At 42.4% G+C, this 22,432-nt stretch overlaps 2 protein-coding genes across 2 annotated transcripts in view; one reads left to right on the plus strand and one right to left on the minus strand.

Moving 5' to 3' along the window:
• MSS51 (MSS51 mitochondrial translational activator) overlaps positions 1–15,234 on the minus strand; it is a 236,449-nt gene extending 221,215 nt beyond the window's left edge. Inside the window, exon 1 of the mRNA XM_085628138.1 lies at positions 14,822–15,234. The gene's annotated coding sequence lies outside the window, so the exon portion shown is untranslated. The remainder of the gene's footprint in view (positions 1–14,821) is intronic.
• A 2,829-nt stretch (positions 15,235–18,063) lies between these two features.
• Positions 18,064–22,432, plus strand: part of CFAP70 (cilia and flagella associated protein 70) — a 960,887-nt gene continuing 956,518 nt past the window's right edge. The window contains exon 1 of the mRNA XM_085628140.1: positions 18,064–18,165. The gene's annotated coding sequence lies outside the window, so the exon portion shown is untranslated. The remainder of the gene's footprint in view (positions 18,166–22,432) is intronic.

Here is a 22,432-nt window from a genome sequence, read left to right on the forward strand (position 1 = left end):
TATGGGTCTGATGGCGCTGGGGGCGTAAGGTGAGGTGCTGCTGGAGTTGGGAATAAAGCTAGTGAACTACTGACCCCTATTGTGAACTGTTAACGTGCACGTGCTGTTGAAAGTTTGAAAAAATGTTGCAAAAGTATATCGTTAGGTTAAAAAAAAAAAAGATGAACTTTTAACCTGCAGGTGTCATAGAAGCTTCCAGAAAGTGTGGTGATAAAATAGGTTGAACTTGTGACCTGTATGTGGCGCGGAATAATAAGTAGCTTTTCGGAAGGAAAATTCAAAATTAACCAATGGAGGTAAGTTTTGGAATGTCGTTAAAGGAATGAAGTATTCTGATTTGTTCTTTACATGTATTTATGTGTGGAGCGACAGAGAAATTGTGCCATTCCTGGTCTCATCCTTGATGAAGTCGGAGCTTTACATGTACTATGTGAGAAAGAGAGAATTGTATGCGTGTGTCATTTGAAATAGGTGAGTTAGAAATGAACAAGGTGTGTTATGTGTTTTATAGTATTGATTAAGTATTTGAGGTGATGTTTTTAATTTTGAAAGTATTTTTTATTTCAAAGTAATATAGTGTTAGTAAAGTGTGGTGTTTGATATTGGTTATGAAATATGCATAAAATTTGAGCTGTTGTTATATAAGTATTTGATATATGTTTAGGAATTTTTCACAGAGAAGAAGTGTAGTTTGTCATCTTTATAGGACTGTATTGTTTTGAAAATAAGGTACAGCATTAATTTGAGTTTGTAATGTATTTGGGGAGATAAAGAAAATGTCGCACGTTTGCAACTGATACTTTTTGTGGAAATAGTGGGGTGGGGGTGGTGGTAGGAGACGTATGTGTTATTAAGTTAAAAGCGATAAAACAAAATGCAGAAATGTTATGTGGGTAGGTTGTGGTCTTATTTTTGACACTGAGAGGTAGGTTTGAATGTAAGTCAGGGTAGGTTGGTATACAGTGTGGCCGTGTACAGTGTTTGGAGATTACATGGAGAGGAGATGGAGATAGGAAAAGTGATACGTTCCTTTTATATGGACGCATAGTTTGAATCATGTGATCCTAAGTTGAGATAAATATGAATGTGGTTTCTGGTTTGCATTTTGGTATAGTGAATAGTTTTTGTAGTTTCTGACTAGTGAATACCAAAAAGGTAGATATACTAAAATATATGATAGTAAACGTATTCATTATTGTCTGTTCTTATGGAATAGAAGTAGTTGGGGAGTGCTTCTTTAGAAGAGATGTTTTATAAATGTGTGAGAGATAAAAAAAAATTAAATGCGCGGTATATTTTCTGTATGAGTTTGTTGACATTAGAGAACTACATGTGATTATAAGTGAAACTATTTGTCAGGCTGTGTCGCTGTGGCGGATATATGTAGGTGTTGAAGTGGTTCGTGTTTTACTGATGGTGAGCTTCACTATCCCTTTTGAGACACTCGTCAATTTATTCATTCCATTTAATATCTTTAATATAGATACAGTAAAGGGACTGTATATCAAAAGTTTGGGAATTAGAACTTTGTTTACTCTCCCCATGCCCTGCTATACACTCTACAGAGTGTTTAAATGACTTTCGTAACATATAGATGTCTAGCTAGTTGGTATTATGGCAGTGCTTAATTTGTGCCGGTGCTTTCCGGTGCTTAGCACCGGCACCTATTTACCAGGGCCGGGTCTAAGCACCCACTGCCAACTTACATCAACATCAGGACTGCACTCACTGCATGCCATATCATACATGTCAAAGTAAATATAATTGGCTCACTCACTGCGGTGTTATTCAAACTCTGCTACAGTCTCCTGGTGAATAAGTGTGTTGCTGTGCAGAGAAAGCCGATAAAAAATCCATATTCATGCAAATTTGCCTTCAGTTCCGTGTTGCCGGTGGGCAGGCCCCTGATTGGGCTGCAGTTGGTTCTGTAGGGGGGTAGGGGCTGCGGCAGCCTGCGTAACCTTTTTAAAAAAAATCACTTCACGTCCGACACACACACGACGCATGCGTCACCGCCAGTATAGCACGACGTTGAGGCGGGCACTATCATTCGAAGCAGCAGCAGGCCCCTTCATAAAGGCAGTGCCACCAGTAAACCAGTAAGTATCAAACCAATTCTGCTTTTTTTCTTGAGCGTGGGTCACTGTGGGGCAGTAAATCAGACTTGGTATGAACAGAGTCTGAGGCCCGAGCACTCATGCCACCGGCGCCGGGCGGGGCACCGTGTGCAGGAGAACTAGTCAGGTCAGGAGGCTGGAAGGGCAGCAGAGTCTTGGCCTTTAACCCAGTGGTCGAAGTGGGCGGGATCGGCAGGGCACGGCATGCCCCTACTTCTTTAATTCCATAGCTTCCGTTCCCCAACTTTTTTATTTTGAACGTGCGTCCCGGGACGTGAGAAATATCCACGGCCTCAGAGAAGGCTCGGCATTAGGGCTGTTCGGGGACAGGCGGGGAGCAGGGAAGTTAAAGGTTGCCTTCTCTTGCTTCCTGTCCAGACGAGACAAGGAAGGTGTCCGCTTCTCCTCTGATGCTGGCAGCTGCCCCCCACCCTCTTTCTTACTCCTATTCCCTCTCTGTTTGTCTAACTCCTCCTCACTTACCGAAAACTGTGAATCAAGAAATGGTTCTCATCCTCTCTTTCTGCCTGTCGTTCATTTGTTCGCCTGTGAAATGGATGCAAAAAAGAAAACTTTTGCTGGAAATGCCGTTTTTACATTTTTCTATTCAAAAGTGCAGCCTCGGAAATAAAAGGTTCATAATATGAAAAATCAATAAAAAAAACAAGACGGAGTGTTCTTAAAGTGGCCAGATTGGTTTTATTTAAACCCCAAAAACATTAGCGTCACTTTACCGAGTTTGCCAGTGAAGCGCTGTTTTCCCCGGTGGGGAAGTGTGCCAAACCTGGAGGTACTGCAATACCTGGTGGATCGATGGATTGGAAAACAAAATGTATACGGCTGCTTTGTGTTCACGAATGTGGTCTTTTTAAACCATACTGCTTACGTTTTGTAAGCATATAAGCAGTGGACATTGAAATGGGTCCTTTCTGGGCCCTGTAGTTTTTTAGGCAAAAATACTCGTTGATTTCTGCATAATGACTGTAAAAGCGTTAAGTTCACTATGTTGTTTCTGCTTACATTTCACATGCTTTATTTAATCTTTCATTCCCTATGAGTGTTTGCTTTTTCCAGGATGTTGTTACTTTTTCTTTTAGACAGCATATTGCTGTTGCCTAGTGCGTAATTTGAATTGAGTCGCATCCAATTGTTTATAGCAGGTCAAATTGGATTGTAGTTGAAGGCAGTATGAATTTCTCTCAGTGGGGCAGTATGGTGTTCAGTGAGGGAGCCTATGTAGCACTGGGGGCAGAGCTGCCGAATTTAGAACTAGGGAACCAGGTTCAGCCTTCATGACCAGTCCACCAGACCACTCTCCTGAGGAAGCACATTCCCACGCTAGACCTTAGAAGACCCTGCAAATCTGGAAAAGCCCTGGTGTCTTACCACCAGTAGGTGGACCCTAGCAGTGGCAAGTGTGGGTTCACCTTGAAGGCTTGCCCACCATAATCCATACTGAAGTTCACCTCCAGTCTTGTGGGCAGGCCTACGAAGTAGCAGACCCTAGAGCAACAGTGACTGTCACTGAGGTCACAGGACCCCTGAGAAGAGCTGGCTCCAGGGCGGTGTGACCTGTGTGACTGCAATGGGTGCTGACTTTGAGTGGGGGCGTTGAAAATTATGGTTTAAAAAGCACTTACTGCCTCCTTCCTGGCCTACAACAATTTTCGGCAATAATAAAAATGTCACGATAACTCCGGTGAATAAACATCTTCCTAGAGAGAGATCGGAGTTTTGTCTAGTGGAAGTTTTGACTCATGGAAAGATAGCGCAGAGGGTTAATGTGCCTGCTGCAAAGAAAATGTACCATGCACATCACAAAGTGCACATATTGTAAATAGGTCAGTGGGTTAATGCTTTTGTCAGTAAGATCCTTATGTTACTTTCAGTTTATAAGTTAAAATCCTAACAAAGAACAGTGAGCTATTAACTTTCATCTAAGAGCTGCAAGCAAACTGCAAGGTATGAACTAGTGCTTTAGGGCTTTTTTCCCTAAGCCTTTGATTATCCTAATATTGCAAAAAGTGTTTATTTGGATAGAAATCAATAATGATTATTAAAGAGAACCCCCAATCATGGTATTAAGTTTTAAATTCTGAGTTTGTGTTTCTCCAGATCAATCACTATTAAAGTATACTGCCTACTAATATGGTTGTCATGTGACTCCTGCATCTTGTAGTCCTTTGTCTTATGTAACATTTCCTATACAGTGATTTATACACGTAAAATTGATAGTCTCTGTGTATATTGCTGATGACAGAAACTCCATGGCTCGGAAACAAATGGCTTGTACTTCCATTTTTAAGCATATTTGGGACATTCTGTGATTAGAAACATATCCCTCTTTGTGTATTTATTTTAATGTCAATAACTCATATTAATCGCTAAATAATCATGTGTATTCATTGGTTGAATTACATAACATAATACGCTGTAACTGGTCAGTGAAATGGCAAACAAATACTAAAGATTGGGAAATTTTGCCAATCCTGGCCACACCTCTAACTCCGCCCACTGACCCCATCCTCGGGTTATTCCCGCCCTCTGATTCTCCGCCCACAGTTCCCCTACTTTTCTTCCCACACTTCTACCACTGCTTTAACCCCTTTCTGTCTGTGAATTACTTGTACTTGACTCACTTTAAATGAAATGCTGTTTTTCTGTGCATTTCATTTCTTTCGGAATCTGGATATTTCTATCCTACATTATCAAGCCTTGTTGCTCGGGTTGTTTGTGCATGCAGTGGTGATTCCTGTTGTGGCATACGGACCAGTTGGGTCACTGCATTTGTTTGCTGCATGGCCTCTTTACTTAGTTTGCAGGTGATGTTTGGCTGCATCCTGTGTTAGTTCAACCTTATCTTGATTTCCATTGCTATTCTTACATCGCTAGCCTTGCTTGTGGACATTCAGCTTCAGTGATGTTTTCCCGCTGCCGGGGCTCTTTCTACGCTTGTCTGTGTATGCTGAATCTCCCAAGGCCCCGGAGCCCCTGCTCTGTGCAGAGTTGGCAGAGTGTGTTGACCTTCATATACTTTATATCTGAGGTGCTGTGGATCCTGGAGGCGCACAAGAGTTGTTGATGTGCACTTTGTGTAGCAAGGGATGAATGAAGAAAGTAACTGACTTCCAAGTTCCAACCCCAGTGAGTTAATGCCCCATAAGCATAACAAGTGACTTGAGAGAAAAATGCATCTAATGTTACACATATTGTTCATATACAGCGCCCCCCACAGCCAATCAATACCTGATTTATAAACTTATATTAAACAATATGGATTTCATTTTTATTTCTGTATTCCTTACATATGTCACACACTAGTGGCCCTCATGGGATCGGATGAATGGGGCAAGATTGTGTTTATACATATATATGTACAGAATAGATAATCTCAAGGAGATTTTATGTTAAGTAGTTGATATATCATGAATCTAACTGCAAGCTGCAGTGTCACTTTGTATTAAACATTTTTATGTCTGCAAAAGCGTTACAAACGTTTTGTGCTGCAGGAGGTCAGGTTAAAATCTGACTACAAAGATAATATTTTACATTACACATATATATTTTTTACATAAATATATATATATATATATATATATATCCAAAACACAATTTTTTCCGTTCCGGAGCCCCCGACCCTACAGGGCGGCCTCATCAATAGGCACGGAACAGCCCATCAAATTAACAAAAAAGCACATTGAGGCCCATTGTTGGGGACGTAGGTTTATTCAGCGTCCAACAGCACAGCATGCTTCCTTTCCCTAACGTTTCGGCACAGGTGGCCTTGATCACAGGGGGAAGTAATTTCACAAAGTGCATTCATGCGCGCTTTAAAAGATGAAAGTCACATGACTGGAATATGCAAACTTCAGCTCCCATAGTGCATTGTGAATTCATAAACTGAATACGATCTGGAAGTCCTCATTCATGAAACATGTGTACAATTCTTACTTGGCACACGCACTATTCGCTTGGAGTCTTCTGTTGAAACCAGTCAGGTAAGTTGAAATTATTTCACAGTGATGTCGTTTTGTAGATGGCCTGACAAAGCTTCGCTCCCCATCACGATCGTAGCAGAAAGTTTTCCTGCTCGAATCCCTTCCTTAACGCACACACATTTTCACACCAGTGGCATTCCTACGTAGGCTGGGTGTGCGAAGTGGGTCATGCTCCTCCTTAAAGTCCAAAACACAATTTTTTCCGTTCCGGAGCCCCCGACCCTACAGGGCGGCCTCATCAATAGGCACGGAACAGCCCATCAAATTAACAAAAAAGCACATTGAGGCCCATTGTTGGGGACGTAGGTTTATTCAGCGTCCAACAGCACAGCATGCTTCCTTTCCCTAACGTTTCGGCACAGGTGGCCTTGATCACAGGGGGAAGTAATTTCACAAAGTGCATTCATGCGCGCTTTAAAAATGTTAGGGAAAGGAAGCATGCTGTGCTGTTGGACGCTGAATAACCTACGTCCCCAACAATGGGCCTCTATGTGCTTTTTTGTTAATTTGATGGGCTGTTCCGTGCCTATTGATGAGGCCGCCCTGTAGGGTCGGGGGCTCCGGAACGGAAAAAATTGTGTTTTGGACTTTAAGGAGGAGCATGACCCACTTCGCACACCCAGCCTACGTAGGAATGCCACTGGTGTGAAAATGTGTGTGCGTTAAGGAAGGGATTCGAGCAGGAAAACTTTCTGCTACGATCGTGATGGGGAGCGAAGCTTTGTCAGGCCATCTACAAAACGACATCACTGTGAAATAATTTCAACTTACCTGACTGGTTTAAACAGAAGACTCCAAGCGAATAGTGCGTGTGCCAAGTAAGAATTGTACACATGTTTCATGAATGAGGACTTCCAGATCGTATTCAGTTTATGAATTCACATTGCACTATGGGAGCTGAAGTTTGCATATTCCAGTCATGTGACTTTCATCTTTTAAAGCGCGCATGAATGCACTTTGTGAAATTACTTCCCGCTGTGATCAAGGCCACCTGTGCCGAAACGTTAGGGAAAGAAAGCATGCTGTGCTGTTGGACGCTGAATAAACCTACGTCCCCAACAATGGGCCTCAATGTGCTTTTTTGTTAATTTGATGGGCTGTTCCGTGCCTATTGATGAGGCCGCCCTGTAGGGTCGGGGGCTCCGGAACGGAAAAAATTGTGTTTTGGACTTTAAGGAGGAGCATGACCCACTTCGCACACCCAGCCTACGTAGGAATGCCACTGGTGTGAAAATGTGTGTGCGTTAAGGAAGGGATTCGAGCAGGAAAACTTTCTGCTATGATCGTGATGGGGAGCGAAGCTTTGTCAGGCCATCTACAAAACGACATCACTGTGAAATAATTTCAACTTACCTGACTGGTTTCAACAGAAGACTCCAAGCGAATAGTGCGTGTGCCAAGTAAGAATTGTACACATGTTTCATGAATGAGGACTTCCAGATCGTATTCAGTTTATGAATTCACAATGCACTATGGGAGCTGAAGTTTGCATATTCCAGTCATGTGACTTTCATCTTTTAAAGTGCGCATGAATGCACTTTGTGAAATTACTTTCCCCTGTGATCAAGGCCACCTGTGCCGAAACGTTAGGGAAAGGAAGCATGCTGTGCTGTTGGACGCTGAATAAACCTACGTCCCCAACAATGGGCCTCAATGTGCTTTTTATATATATATATATATATATATATATATATATATATATATAGAGAGAGAGAGAGAGAGAGAGACAGAGAGAGAAAGTGAGAGAGAGAATAATGTAAACTTTGCATATTACATTTAGTCACATTCTCTGGTTCCTCAGTCTACAACCCCGCTTTGGAGGACCTGCTCGCTGCCCAGTTGAGACTATTATTAGGAGGACCCACCACAGCTGACAGCAATTTTCACCTCAAAAGTTAGATGTCAGACACACTTGGACAACAAGACAGTAGAAAGCACACAGAAACTAACAATACTTACAGAGTTTGTTTGAAAGTCACACAAAATACACCCTGCATAAACAGCGCATGAGAAAACAACCCACATCCATTTAACAAAAACAAACTATATACATACTAAGTACAGGAACACAACAACATGCAGGTAAGTGGAAGGGTACAGAACTTGGGTCGTGCCTGTCATTGGGAAAGGACCAATCATCAGACAACAGTCTCATTGTTATGGGCAAGCAATACAAAACTGGCATGTACATTCTAACAAAACACTAAGGCGCTGTTGATGAATGCTCTATCCAAAACCAATGTTGTGTAATATGATATAAAACCCTAAAACTGATTTCTGCATTAGGGTATCATTCACAATCATTAAATCAGCCAAGGTGTCGAACGTGAGCCTGCAAAACATGATATTTATTATTTGTTCTCTTAATAGCTTGTATCTGGAGAGCAGAAAAAAGTTGGCACGGTATCATAGAATATACCAACATTGTGTCACAACCCTTGTATTTTTTTGTCAGTCTATCAAAATGATATGAAGCCAATCTAAGATATACAGGATTATTCTAGCTGGTTGGATGCTTAGATAGTTCCACTCAAACTAATCACAGGTCAACTAAAACTGCAGAAAAGAACACTTATTTAAATAAACTTTCTTTGTGCACTAAAACACCCTGATTAAAGATTTCAGGTCAATGATATGCTATGCCTTAAGAATGACAAATAGGATCCTATTTTATATTTCAGGAAAATGTGTTTCATGCAGTGCTTAGTTTGAAAATAAATGTAAGTGCCAATGCCCATCTCAGGAGGCCACTGCAGCCTGCACCACCCATTGCCCCTCTCAGCTCTGCCAATGATAGTACCAACACAAATACTTCCCATCTTACTCCTACAAGTGTGACAATTCAGACTATTGGTGGTCATCCAAAGCAATAAGGATGGCAGGTATTCATTTCTAATGTATATTGACATATCAAACACTGTCGCTGTGCTTTTCTCAAAATTAGACAGTTAGCTCTGCCATGTGGTGGATTGTCATTACTGTCTGTGTTGAGAATTAAGTGCCATTGCTGAGCATCGGAAACCACTGCCTCAAATTTAGCACTGCTTTAATGTAGTTTGCAGAAAGCATCACCTGATCACAGTTATGCATGATGTAGTTAAGTTTAGAGTATTAAAAAAACACGTCTTTGTGCCTCAGGGGCAGTAATCATCATGTATGCTATAGCTGCGCATTCGAAGCTCATGACATAATGCATAAACAGGTAATCAGCTATTAGCACTTCCCCTTCTCTGCTTGTAACCATTAGTACTGAAGCTTGCATAGGGGATCGGTGAGCACTGCTGTGATTGTAGAGAAACAGGTGAGGGCACACACTAGCATTCACACTGTAGCAAGTGTGGAACATCTTTGATATGGCAAATTTTGGGCCACACTCAACTCACTCAACATGAGAGGATAAGAAATAAAAATGACTATCTAATCCAGGCAGCATTTGGGCCATACGCTCCTATGAAGCCCATGTAAGGACACAGAAGAGCAATAGAAGGGCAACTGAAAACAAGCCCTTGTCTCTCTCGCTCTCTCTCTTGCTCTCTTTCTTGCAAACACACATTGCCAGCAGTGCCTAAGGTTTATATGAGACATGTCAATTCAACAAAGACACATTTATGGTTAGATGTCCCTGCTTGCAATGCAAGTCATGGGGTTGCATTCAAAAGCATAGATTAGAAGATGTGTGGCAACTCTTAACAGCTCTCATTAGAAAGTGTCCACAAGCACATTTAAGTACTACAGTGTCAGCCACATGCATCACTGGCCCAGTTATTGCCCAATTTAAGCAACTACTTACACTGGCAGGAATGCAGAGCACCAGTGCAGCAAGCAGTTATTTCTTTAAGAGCAACTAACAGCTGCTAACTTGCTTCCCTCTTGTCAGAGGAATGAAAGGAATCTATTAAAGTCAGACACTATTTTGACATGGAAATGATGGCGTGCCAGCATTACTATTGTTGCAAAAGGTTAACTTTAGCCAACCCACACACTCACAAAGATGGTGTTTTGATTTGGTTGAGGTGAAAGGGAACTGGTGGACTAATGTGTGGGGATGGAGTAGTTGTCTGGGCGCTGTCCCATCTTCATCAGCATGGAACCTTTACATTGCCAGAGATTGAACTATGGAGTTCCATTTAAACCAATTCTTCTATTCTTACTCAATCAACACTCTTACAACCCACTTCCACCCACCCACTACGATTATGTAGATAGATGGTATTAGAGAGAATTTAGGGAATAAGTGCTGAGACACTATTATTAGCACTATCTAGCAAAAGGCGGGAGATACTGCACTCTCTTGTCATCAAAGTACAGTGTTTTGCTATTGTACTCCACACGGGTGTTGGCATATTCTACATATGTTAACCTCTTCAGTGCCCCGCCCTTTCCCCGCCCTGTGCCGGTCCATTCATTAGCGGGCGGGGTTCATGACGAGATAGTCTCGTCATGGGCACTGAAGGGGTTAATGTCTAATTTGTTCTCTCTGCCTTTAGCATAGAGTGTGTGTGTGTGTATTTGGGACAGTGAGGGTGGAGGACGGGAAATGCTCAGTATGTAATGGTTTAAGTTTTTGTGTGTTTGTATGTGAAGGACACATTTTGATTCTATGTAAGTCTCTGTTGCTCTGGTTCATTTTCATGCTTGTCCTCGGTCTTTGCCACTGAGTATGTGGAACACCTTTGTATTGCTATGTTTTTGCACTCTGCGTGCGTCCTGTACTATCCACAAATGTAATATATCTGTGTATGCGCAAGTGCATGCATATGTACAGTTGTCCTTGTGTGTGTCTTTGTTTGCGTGTCTCTGCTTTCTTCAGCCAACTCAACAAACCTCACAGACCAAGATGTTTTATGTAAAGTACTTGTTAAATAAATTGTGTCTGGTGGTCCTTCCATTCTGATCCTTGCATTGTGGATATGCCTTTTGGCCATAGATGGGTTGTTATTGTTCTTAGGGGTGATGTTTGGATTTTTCAAAATCCTCTGACTTCAGTGATATGTAAAAGTTGTATCTTTGAACTCATGACACAAAATTAGACTCTTAAAAATGGCATAACCCAGTATTGTCCTTTCCCCAAATTGGCACATTGAGCACTGGAATATTTCACATGTCTCTATTCAATGCATTAGTCATTTTAGCTATTTTATTCCAAAAGTGAGCTTTAAATGCCCTTTTGATTTACTCTTTTTAAACATTTTTACAGGGCAATGGAACCTCCTATCAAAAACTTACTTGGAGGAAGGCTCCCTTGCTGAAATTCAGATCAGGCATTACATCTGACTTTCAGCAGTACCAGTTTAGGAGGTGGGTGGAGCCAATGGAGGAAGTGGGTGGAGCCAGGAAAAGTGAGTGTGGCCTCCCAAAAACATTTGAGCACCTGGACTTCATATTTTACAAATTAAGCACTGCCCTGGACCTATGCGTGCGGCTGGAGCTCGCTGCTTTCAATGCTACCCTGGACCTGTGCGCGCCAGCAGCTTGCTGCTTTCCATACTGGAGCTGAGCCTGAGTGAATCTTGCTCTGTCAATGCCCATGGGGGAGGGGGTGCAGGGTTGGATTGGGATCAAAAATCGCCCCGGGCACACCAAAAAAGGTGGCCCACATTTGATTGCCTTTCCGCAAAACACTGCTTCAGCAACGTTTTATGAAAAGAAAGGGGTGAGGGGTCATGTTTTATTAACTTCACTTAGATTAAAAACAAGCATTGTCATAGCCAATAGGTCTCGCCTTTGGGACCTTATAAGTGTTTAGCCATGCAACAGTTGCATAACTAAACACTTATAAGGTCCCAAAAGCGAGACCTATTGGCTATGCCAATGCTTGTTTTAACTGCTGCAATCTATTGAAGCCTCACGGAGAACATCAAAGCGGCCGTGGAGCCGCGAAAGTGATCGCGATCAAACATCAAAGCGGCCGTGCGGCCGCGAAAGTCGCGCACATGCACTGTAGGTCTAGGCTGGCCTGGTAGCACTTTTTGGAGCCCTCACAAAATGTCTCACCAGACCAGCGCATGCGCTGGGTCAGGCGAGACCTAAAAATGCCCAGATTAGTTCACACTGCTGAGCCACACATGAATGCAAGTGACTGGAGACCACTTCTGCTCAGGCGCCCTGCCCCGCTCAATCAACATACTTAATGGGCCTGCCCAGCGAGAAAAAAGGAGTGATACCTCTGCCCTTCCGCATCTAGAAAGGCCACTCGGGCACGCACTGGGCCCCTGGAGGCATTCTAACTACACAGACAGCCCCCAGGCTGCCCAAAAAAGCAGCCCACAGCTCAGCTACCGGCCCTTCGTCCATTTCCCGAGTGTCCGCGTTACTAATCCGGCGTGTGTACGTAAGCATGTACGGTTTACGCTCGGGCTGTGCCTGCTTTGAGAGAATTTTGCAGTTGGTATTCATGCGGGGAGGGGCAGGGGTGACATATGGGAGCGTAAGAGAGAGAGTGTGTGTTCGTGCGTGTGTGAAAAGAAAAATGTCGTGTCTTTCACTGGGCCTGTCCATCATACATTTCTGTGTATTACAGGTAGGTCACGTAAAATCATAATTACAATAAAAGTCAAAAAGACCATGGCAAGGTTTTTTATCGCTTTCCTTCAATACAGAACAGCATTTAAAGACATAGAGGGCACACGTCGATGTCCCAGAGCTACATGCACCACCCAGCGCCTCGACGGCAGAAGAGTATGCCATTTTTATACAGCGGAATCCGTGCGCTCATTTTAAGATCAAAAGCTGCCGCTGTTGGGGTAACTGTTCCCAGGGCCGGCTCTAGGGCGGTGCGATCGGTGCCACCGCACCGGGCGCTGACTTGGGTGGGGGCGTCATGTTTATTGTTTTAAAGACACCAGATGCCATATTCCTTCTCCCAGCAATTTTCAAGCATCAATAAAAATGTCACCTTAACTCTGGTGATTAATGTTCTTCCTGGAGACAGCCCGGAGCTTTGTCTGGAAGTGGAAGTTTGACTCATCATAGCGCAGAAGGTTAATATGCCTGCTGCAAAGAACGTGTCCCATTCACATCACAAAGTGCATATAATATAAATAGGTCAATGGATTATCGCTTTTGTCAGAGAGATCCTTATGTTACTTGCAGTTTAAAAGTTAAAATCCTAATACAGTGCAGTGAGCTTTTAACTTTCAACTGCAAGGAATATATTACAGCTACATGTTTTTTACCCAGTCTTTCCTTATCCTAATATTGCAAAAAGGGTTCATTTGGGTAGAAATCAATTTTTATTATTAAAGAAAACCCCTTACAATGGTGTTACATTTTAAATTCTGAATTTGGGCTTTTTCAGACCAAGGACTCTTAAACTATAGCGCCTACCAGTAAGGATGCCATGTGACTCCTACACCTTGTAGGCCTCTGTCATATGTAACATATCCTATACACTGATTTATACACGTATGATTGTCTCCGTGCAACATATGTGTGATGTAAAGTGCTCTGACACCTTAAACTGGCATGAGTGGCGCTATAAAAGAAAATGAATCGAAGAGTCAGTGGTTATGGAGACTTGGGGGCATTGTCAAAGGGTGGTAGTGTTGGAATCCGTGGCGAGGTGGTCATGGGGGGGGGGGCGGGGGCGCCAGCAAGTATTTTCGCACAGGGCGCCACCAGTTCTAAAGCCGGCCCTGACTGCTCCCTTATAGCAGAACTACGTAAAATAAGGTGTTCCGCATCCACATATTGAAGGTCAAAATACTCAGTGCATCAATTACTTACTGGTTCAGATCTGTGGGCAACTTGCAAATTAAGGGGCTAACTTCACCCTCGGCGTTGTGAAATTGACAAAATGCGTGCAATCCAGTTGAGAGTATTAACACGTGCTTAAAACCCCTCGAATTGCATATCTGTTGCAGGGAGTCCTGTATACTCCTTGCTTTATTTGCATTTACTATACATAATATAAATCGCCAATAGTGGACCGGTGAGGAGTGGGTGGTGTGCGTAGCAAAACAGATGAACGCGAAGTAGCAAGACAGGGCCCCTGTCAGACAAAGAATGTTATGAGGAAAATATATATAAGACACGGGAGAAAAAAAACGATATCAACTGAACGGAGAGACACAATAAACACTCACAGTGATGGCAGGGGTTAACTTTATTTTTGTAGGTTTCCGAGCGACCTTAGAGCTTTTGAAGGATGGGTCGTCAGGGTGTAAGACGTAACCATCTTTCCTTTGATTTCAACGCCTCTATATAGATGCAATCACCAAGGTAAGCACTATACATAACTACTATACAATAAAAAAGAATGGTGACGCAATGATTACACCTGGTGCGTAACACAGGGCTCCGCAGACACTGCGGTGTAACACCCCCCCCCCCCCCCCATTCCTTCAGTAGCGCCTCATCATATTCTGTGTGGGGGGTATCATTTTGCATTACGCACTGTATTGCACTAACAATAGATACAACGCTAAACGTGAAAGTTCCTTCGCAAGATGTCGCCAGATAAAACTGAGCAGTAAAAAATAGGACATTCAAAGTCGATACCATGCAAAATAAATTTGTGACGTTTTAGAAAGTATACAGGACAAATGGAATTATGTTTTAAAAAAATGAGTACTCTTATTATTCAGTTCAGCAATTCTCATTCGATCACGAGTTTTAGTCCAGTGTCCACCTCTTGGAAACATGAATAGAAGAAAACAACACGAACAGAAAGATACAAAAACATAAGTAAACAACAATATTTCTTACCGGAAATATTAAACCGTCTGCCCTTTTGTACCGGTGGGTGTCCAAAACCACACCAGCTCTCGACACCCTGAGGACTTATCAAGTGAAGGCGCTGATCATGTTCTCATCCATTCAAAATAAACATCCACCCGCCCTTCTCTTCCCAGTCGGACCCTGTTTCTGTTCCGGGCGCTACCCGAGGGTCTCTCAGATTCCGTGGTTCCCGGCTTCTCAGAAGTCGAGGTGGCAAGCTCCCAGCAGGGGACAAGTGGGAATCTGTCAGAGTGCCATCTGTTCCACCCACGAGGACAGCAGGGCGGCGGCAACGCCCGCTCCAGAGAGGCGGGTCGGGATTGATGCTCCACAGGCCAGGTGTGGGCCGGAGATGTGCGCTTCAGAGGCCTGGAGTCACCGAGGCAGCCTGGGGCGGTCCTACGGGGGCTGCCAGCACAGGGGAGATATTAATACCGTCCTGGCTTCCGTCCAGGCGCGAAATGGAAGGAGGCGTCCGGGAGGGGCAGAGGGGAACGAAGCTGACATATTGATGGGAAGGTCAGGGAAAATATTTAACTGAGTATGTAATAAACTCCATAATACATGGACCCCGCAATCTCAGGACAAAAACCTGCCGGGTGGTACATGCTGGAGTGTTAAGTGTCACATGCCACAACAGCAGTGACTCCCTTTTTTTTAATCACATTATAGGTTTCTGATGGAGGCCATTACCCCCATGGAATGTAGCTTCATTAATGCGTTCAACTATATGGTTTAATGTGGGAGGCGGGTGGTGAGACCTGTGAGTAGTGTCTGATGAGTGTAAATAACCAAGTACAGTAGGCCATACAGTTTCTGATTCGTTAGCGTCACAGATATCACTTAAATAATTGGGCCACTCTTGGTCAGAAACGGGCAAACGGTAAACAGAGGATTTGGAAGCACAATTTTGTGCTGTTAAGTTCCAGAACGGCCTCGCATTTCTGGTAACAACAGCAGCTTAACTTAAGTCTATCCATCGCTGGTTACTGTCTTTTAACAAAGCCCAATATCTAGCCCTCCGTTTTCAACATAACCCCAATCAACCCTGCTCGATTTTCTGAATATTGAACGAATTGCCTACAGATTAAGCTCTTTATTTCACTTAACATTCTCCTTTCTAATTAATTATATAGTTATAATTTTTGTATGTGGGGGTGGTGGCTATTGAATTCCTGCTTTTGCTTCCTGCTTTCGCGACATAACCGCGGGGATCACGATTATTGACGTAATCGCGATCACTGGCCTCGCCGCAAAAACGCAAAATAGGTTTTAGAGATGGTTCTAGAAATTACACTAGTAAAACATGACTTAAGAGAATACTGTAAGAAACCCCTAGTGTGTAAAATACTGCAATATGTGTTGATATATGTGTTTTACACTTTATGGAAAAGGCGCAATCAATGTGGTTAACGATGTCCTCATGACGTCCCGAATAACCACGAAAATGGAAAAAAGGTCTGAAAGATGGTTTTTAAAGAAACTTAGTACAAACCTATGAGGTTAAACATGCTTTCAAAGAAGTATGTATATAGTAATGTGTGTTCTAAATGGATTTTTTGACATATTATTTTTGGATGTGTTGGTGGTCATTGAATGGCTGCTTATGTTTTCCGTTTCCGCGACGTGTCCGCCGGGATCGCAATGTCATTGCGAAAATCCCCCAAAACAAAAGAAAAAAAAGCCTTTAGAAAAAAACTTCACAATATTTCGAGCACTAGTGTGGCTCTGACAAGAGCCGTTGTGTTGCTTGTGTGTATATGGCTGCTATACATAAGACCGGATGCAGTGTTTCATGTTACTCAGAAACAGCTTGGTGCCTTCATCAATAAAAGTGCACTCCATCATTTCTATAAATTCCATACATGTCAAAACGCAGATTGTTGTAATAGATACAGCCCATGCGATGGTCTATGAGGAATTCAGAAACCGTTTTATTAACATGTTTCCTGGCTTTGCCAATATGTGGACAGAATTAATTTGACCACTTCCATTTCTGTCTTTGGCATATATTAGAGTACATAAATCAAAATGAAGGTCACTGTACCTAAGAGAAGACAGAGGGGGTCGTTTTAGAGAGACAAGAGGGGAAGTCAAGGTGACTTTTACTTGGTGCCCTCAAACATCCTAAGGGATGTCATGCTTCATCATAGAAGGGTGCTCCTCGTTGGGCCGGCGCTGCAATGCCCTACGGGTCCCCCGAAGGGTCGCTGTGGCAGAGATCTTTTTGTTTTTACGCTGTATGATGAGTGCGAGGTAGTGCTCGTGGAGTGATGAGTGAATTTAAAAATGGCTTGAGGGGATCTGTGTTAATTTTGATTTATTCATTATTTGGGACCACGGACACTGGACCTTCATCGAGCTGGTTGTCCCCCACTTCCTGTGAGGCTCACCTGGATTTACTGCAAGGATGAAATGGATGGAAGTGATGCTAGATCCCAACTACCCTCTCCTACCTCCTTCGCCCAACTAGGTCAAAGCAAAAGAGGGAAAGTGGAGAAGGAGGGAAACAAAACAAGGGAAAAAGAAGGGGTAGATGTCCACTGGATCTTCTTTGGGGGTGGTCTTCAAGAAACCTGAAGAACAAAGCACAAGGTAAGTTTTAATTAAGAGTACAAGAAGCTGCCTGTATGTTACCCCCTATTTCTAATGAGATACCTGTAAAGGAATATGCAAAGTAAATGTGGGGAAACAACTCCCATGGGCGGTAGAACACTCCCAGTACCTAAAAGGACGGACAATGTTCAGTATGTAGAAGGACTGCAGAAGTTTGACATCTAAACAAGAGATTAACAGTAATATACAAACCTATGTTAGAAGCTCCATAGGAGTATATAGGACCTTTATAAAAAATAATCTTCCGTTACTCCTGAATTAGGGAAAAACCAAAAAACTTATTTCCCAGGTCAGGAGGGAGCACGGAAAAAACAGGGCAAAAAGGGCAGGGTCACATTAAACAAAAAAACAAGTGGGGTATCTGATTCTAGTGATATAGTTTCTCTTTTTTCTTTGCAGCTAAAAGAGTTTTACCAGAAACAAAGAAGACCACGAAAATCACCTGTCAAATCACATGACCGTCAGATAAGTGTTTTTCCTACAAATCAAAAGTCAGTTTTAAATACACTGAAAATGAAAATACTGCGATTCTTTACACCCCTTGCTTTTCTCTTGTCTTTCAGAGACAAGTTGCCAGGAAGCTAAGGGTTAAGGTGCAGAAGTTCCCTGGACACAATGTTGCCGGCCAGAAAGGAGCAGCGTAACCACGTGCTCTGGAAGAACACCAGAGGACCCAGGAAGAAGAAGGAACACAGGCGAAGTCCAGCAAAACACGAGTAAGTGACTACCAACGAAAACAACGGTCAAAGGATTGCAGGTAAGCAGAGGGAAAAGTGGGAGGCCAGGTGGGATCCGTTCTGAAACATGAAGCGTGTTGCCAGCGCGGACCCCTCCTTTAAATACGTATCAGGCGCCGCCCTCATTCCGCTGACAGAAAACAGCGGGCGGTGCTCGCGTCTCCACAATGGAGCGCGGGAAAAGGCCCCGCCGCAAACAGCATGCCCTGGGGAGCCCGACACTTCCCCTTTTTTAGAATGTATTAGATTACACCAAGACAGTGTGAGGGAAAAGCAACATCCATTTAGCAAAGGTTTCTTTCATTAAGATTTCCAGCCCTACCCCGTCAATGTGCCTAGGTCATTGCCACCGCAGTGCACAATCATGAGGTGAGGAGCTTGGGAATCCAAAATGGATTTAACCAAAGCCAGCAATTGATGAAACTTTAACCCTCTCTGGCCAAATCAAGTAATCTGCACATTTGGCAAACCCAAGTCCCTGTCAATACTTTTCTTTTTTGCAGCCTCTTTAGCCCAATAGATATAGCGGTGGCTTACAATCCATACTCTAAGCATTTTGAAGTGTGAAGGAAGTGACCTGATTAGGGTCACCCGGGTCACTTACAACCACCTCTCTGCCTTCCCAATAAATGAAGAGTTGAGAAGACAGTAGATCTGCCTTCCCAATAAATGAAGAGTTGAGAAGACAGTAGAGAATACAAACCAAACAGATTTATTAGAAGCGCGCTACAGCGGAGTCCGGTCTGACCAGCCTCATAGTATAGCTGCCGAGGGACTGACCCCCGTCTACACAGTAACACAAAATATACATTTCCAACATCTCTAAAGTCCCGCCCAAACTGGTGATGTGAAAAAGTATATGAGATGAACTGTATCTATTTAAGGGTATGTGTTTAAGAGGTTAGTGGTGAATGTTTTTGGAACTAAGAGAAAAATGAATTAGTGACTCTTTATTACATCGTGTATTTTATAGAAAAATAACAGTATTGTCTTGTGGAAAGTTGCAATGAGGACCTAAGAACGTTTTAAATGTCTAAACTTCATGTGCAGAATAGCTACATCTGTTTTTTGCATTCTGGGGGTTGTAGTACTTTTTGTAACATTATTAAACAGGAATAGTGTAGTGAGAAATAAAAGATGAAAACATGTTGTCCGCCTGTATATAAGTTAGAAAGAAGTAATACTTGTTAGGTATGTATTGGGAAGTGTTTGTCAATGTGGTTTTTAACTTATATTACTGCTTTGCATATGCTTAGATGGTGAGATATGTTTTTTGTGCTTGCACATAGCTATATATATGGTGGGACTTTTGAGTTCACTTAAAGATGCAGAGAGGTATATATTTTTGGAAAGATGGCTTGACGGTGTACATCTATTAAGAAATTGCATATATGTTTACATGGTGATCTATGTTCTGTAAGGCTGATGAACATTTCTTGTATATGATGAGGGTAGTGTTCTTCTTTAAACATGGTTTGTTTAAAATTGAGAAGGAATAACAGTGCAGAATGCCTCGAGAGTTCTTGTGCGGAGGTATGTCGTTACAACGCACACTTTTACAACGCATGCACTTACAACAGATTTTTTACAACGCAACATCCACTACAACGCATTCCATTACATAGCATGACACTACAACGCATTTTTAAAAACTACCTTTACAACGCATTCCATTACATCGCATACTACCTTTATAACGCATACCATTACAACGCATAATATTAAATTGCATTTAAGGTAAGTATTGGATAGTATAGGGGTAAAAATTACTATTCTAACTCCAGGGGGTGCAACAGTAGGGTAAGTGTTGGATAGTATAGGGGTAAAAATTACTATTCTAACTCCAGGGGGTGCAACAGTAGGGTAAGTGTTGGATAGTATAGGGGTAAAAATTGCTATTCTAACTCCAGGGGGTGCAACAGTAGGGTAAGTGTTGGATAGTATAGGGGTAAAAATTACTATTCTAACTCCAGGGGGTGCAACAGTAGGGAAAGTGTTGGATAGTATAGGGGTAAAAATTACTATTCTAACTCCAGGGGGTGCAACAGTAGGGTAAGTGTTGGATAGTATAGGGGTAAAAATTACTATTCTAACTCCAGAGGGTGCAACAGTAGGGTAAGTGTTGGATAGTATAGGGGTAAAAATTACTATTCTAACTCCAGGGGGTGCAACAGTAGGGTAAGTGTTGGATAGTATAGGGGTAAAAATTACTATTCTAACTCCAGGGGGTGCAACAGTAGGGTAAGTGTTGGATAGTATAGGGGTAAAAATTGCTATTCTAACTCCAGGGGGTGCAACAGTAGGGTAAGTGTTGGATAGTATAGGGGTAAAAATTACTATTCTAACTCCAGGGGGTGCAACAGTAGGGAAAGTGTTGGATAGTATAGGGGTAAAAATTACTATTCTAACTCCAGGGGGTGCAACAGTAGGGTAAGTGTTGGATAGTATAGGGGTAAAAATTACTATTCTAACTCCAGGGGGTGCAACAGTAGGGTAAGTGTTGGATAGTGTAGTGTAATATTATGCGTTGTAATGGTATGCGTTGTAAAGGTAGTATGCGATGTAATGGAATGCGTTGTAAAGGTAGTTTTTAGAAATGCGTTGTAGTGTCATGCTATGTAATGGAATGCGTTGTAGTGGACGTTGCGTTGTGAAAAATGCGTTGTAAGTGTAGTGCGTTGTAAAAGTTGCGTTGTAAAGGTTGTTCCCCTTCTTGTGCTAACTTCATTTTGAGTGAAACTTTTGTTTGAAATGTGTTGAATACATGTTTTAGAAGCAGAAAAAGTATTTGAGATATTATGTGAGTATGCCATTTGCAAAAGGTCTTGTGTTTTGAATTTTTTTTAGATTTCACTCACACATAGCTCAGAAGAAAAGCATATGTATAGTAAAACAGATAGTTTGATACTACCAGAAGGAGATAACTAATGAGTCAGAAATATAGTGACAACTGTTATGTATCTAACAGCAATGAAGGTACTTTCACAGTCAGTCAGGCAATATTCAGGCACTCATGCAATCACACAGCCACTACGTAGGCAGTCATCAAATCAGTGATTCACTATCCATGGAGTTATTCAATTACCCAGACACTACACATGTACTCTTGCAATCAGGCTGGCAGAAATTCTGTGGTCATTGAACTATGCAGGTATTACACATGCATTCATCTAATCACCTAGGTACTAACTAGTGACTTATGTAATTAACAAGGCTGTAACTATGCAATCATTATAACATTTGCTCAGAACCCATGCAGCCATCTAAACACCCACTTACAACCCATGCAGTCATTGAAATACTGAGGCATACGCATACACTGATAAAACACCACAGCTCTACTTATGCACTCATCTAATTACGTAGAGAGTACCATTGTAGTAAACCTATCACCCATCCAGTACCTACGCAGTCATTAAATTACTGAGGCAATAGTCTTGCAGTAACACAATTACCCCAACAGTACATTTACTTTCATTCAATCTCTCAAACTTTAACAATAGAATCATGCAGTCACTCAGACACTAGTCATGCACTCATCTAATTAGCCAGGCACTACTGATGCACTTATTCAATTCTCCAGGCACTACCCATGCAGTTATCTAAATATCCAGGCCCTACCTGTTCACTCAACCAAAAACAAATGGGCAGTATCCAATCTCTGAAACACTATTCATCCACTCAGCCAATAGACTAGGTGCTAACAATTATGTATGCACTAGCCATGCGCTGCATAATTCACCTATATACTATGTATGCACTCTTGAAATCATCCAGGCACTAGATTTGCACTCATTTAATCATCCCCAGTATCTCTGCATGTTTTGAATTATTGAAGCATTACTCACACACTTGTCTAATCATTCAGGCTCTACTCGTGCACTCATTCAAACACCCAGATACTAGTGGTATACTCATGCAAACACACAGGCAGTAAGTATGCAGATATGGAATGACTCATGGAGTTATGACATAGTCAGGGAATCATCTAGGCACTACTTGTATCGTAAGGGAATTGTTACCATTTTCCCCCTCTCTAACCCTATTCCTGTTACCGCTTTCTGTCTTTTGTCTATTTTTCTTCCATTTCCCCCGGTATTGGTGGTAGCCCGTCAGGTGGTATGGGGAGGTGGCTATTTAAGAGCCTACCATACCTGACACAGGTGATTGGCTTTACTGTTCTAGGATTCCAGCTCCGAGAGGAAGCAGGAGCGTGCCTCTCCCATCACTGACTCCCAGTCTCATA

The sequence above is a fragment of the Triturus cristatus genome, chromosome 10, assembly GCF_964204655.1.
Source record: "Triturus cristatus chromosome 10, aTriCri1.1, whole genome shotgun sequence".
In the NCBI taxonomy this organism is placed as follows: Eukaryota; Metazoa; Chordata; class Amphibia; order Caudata; family Salamandridae; genus Triturus; species Triturus cristatus.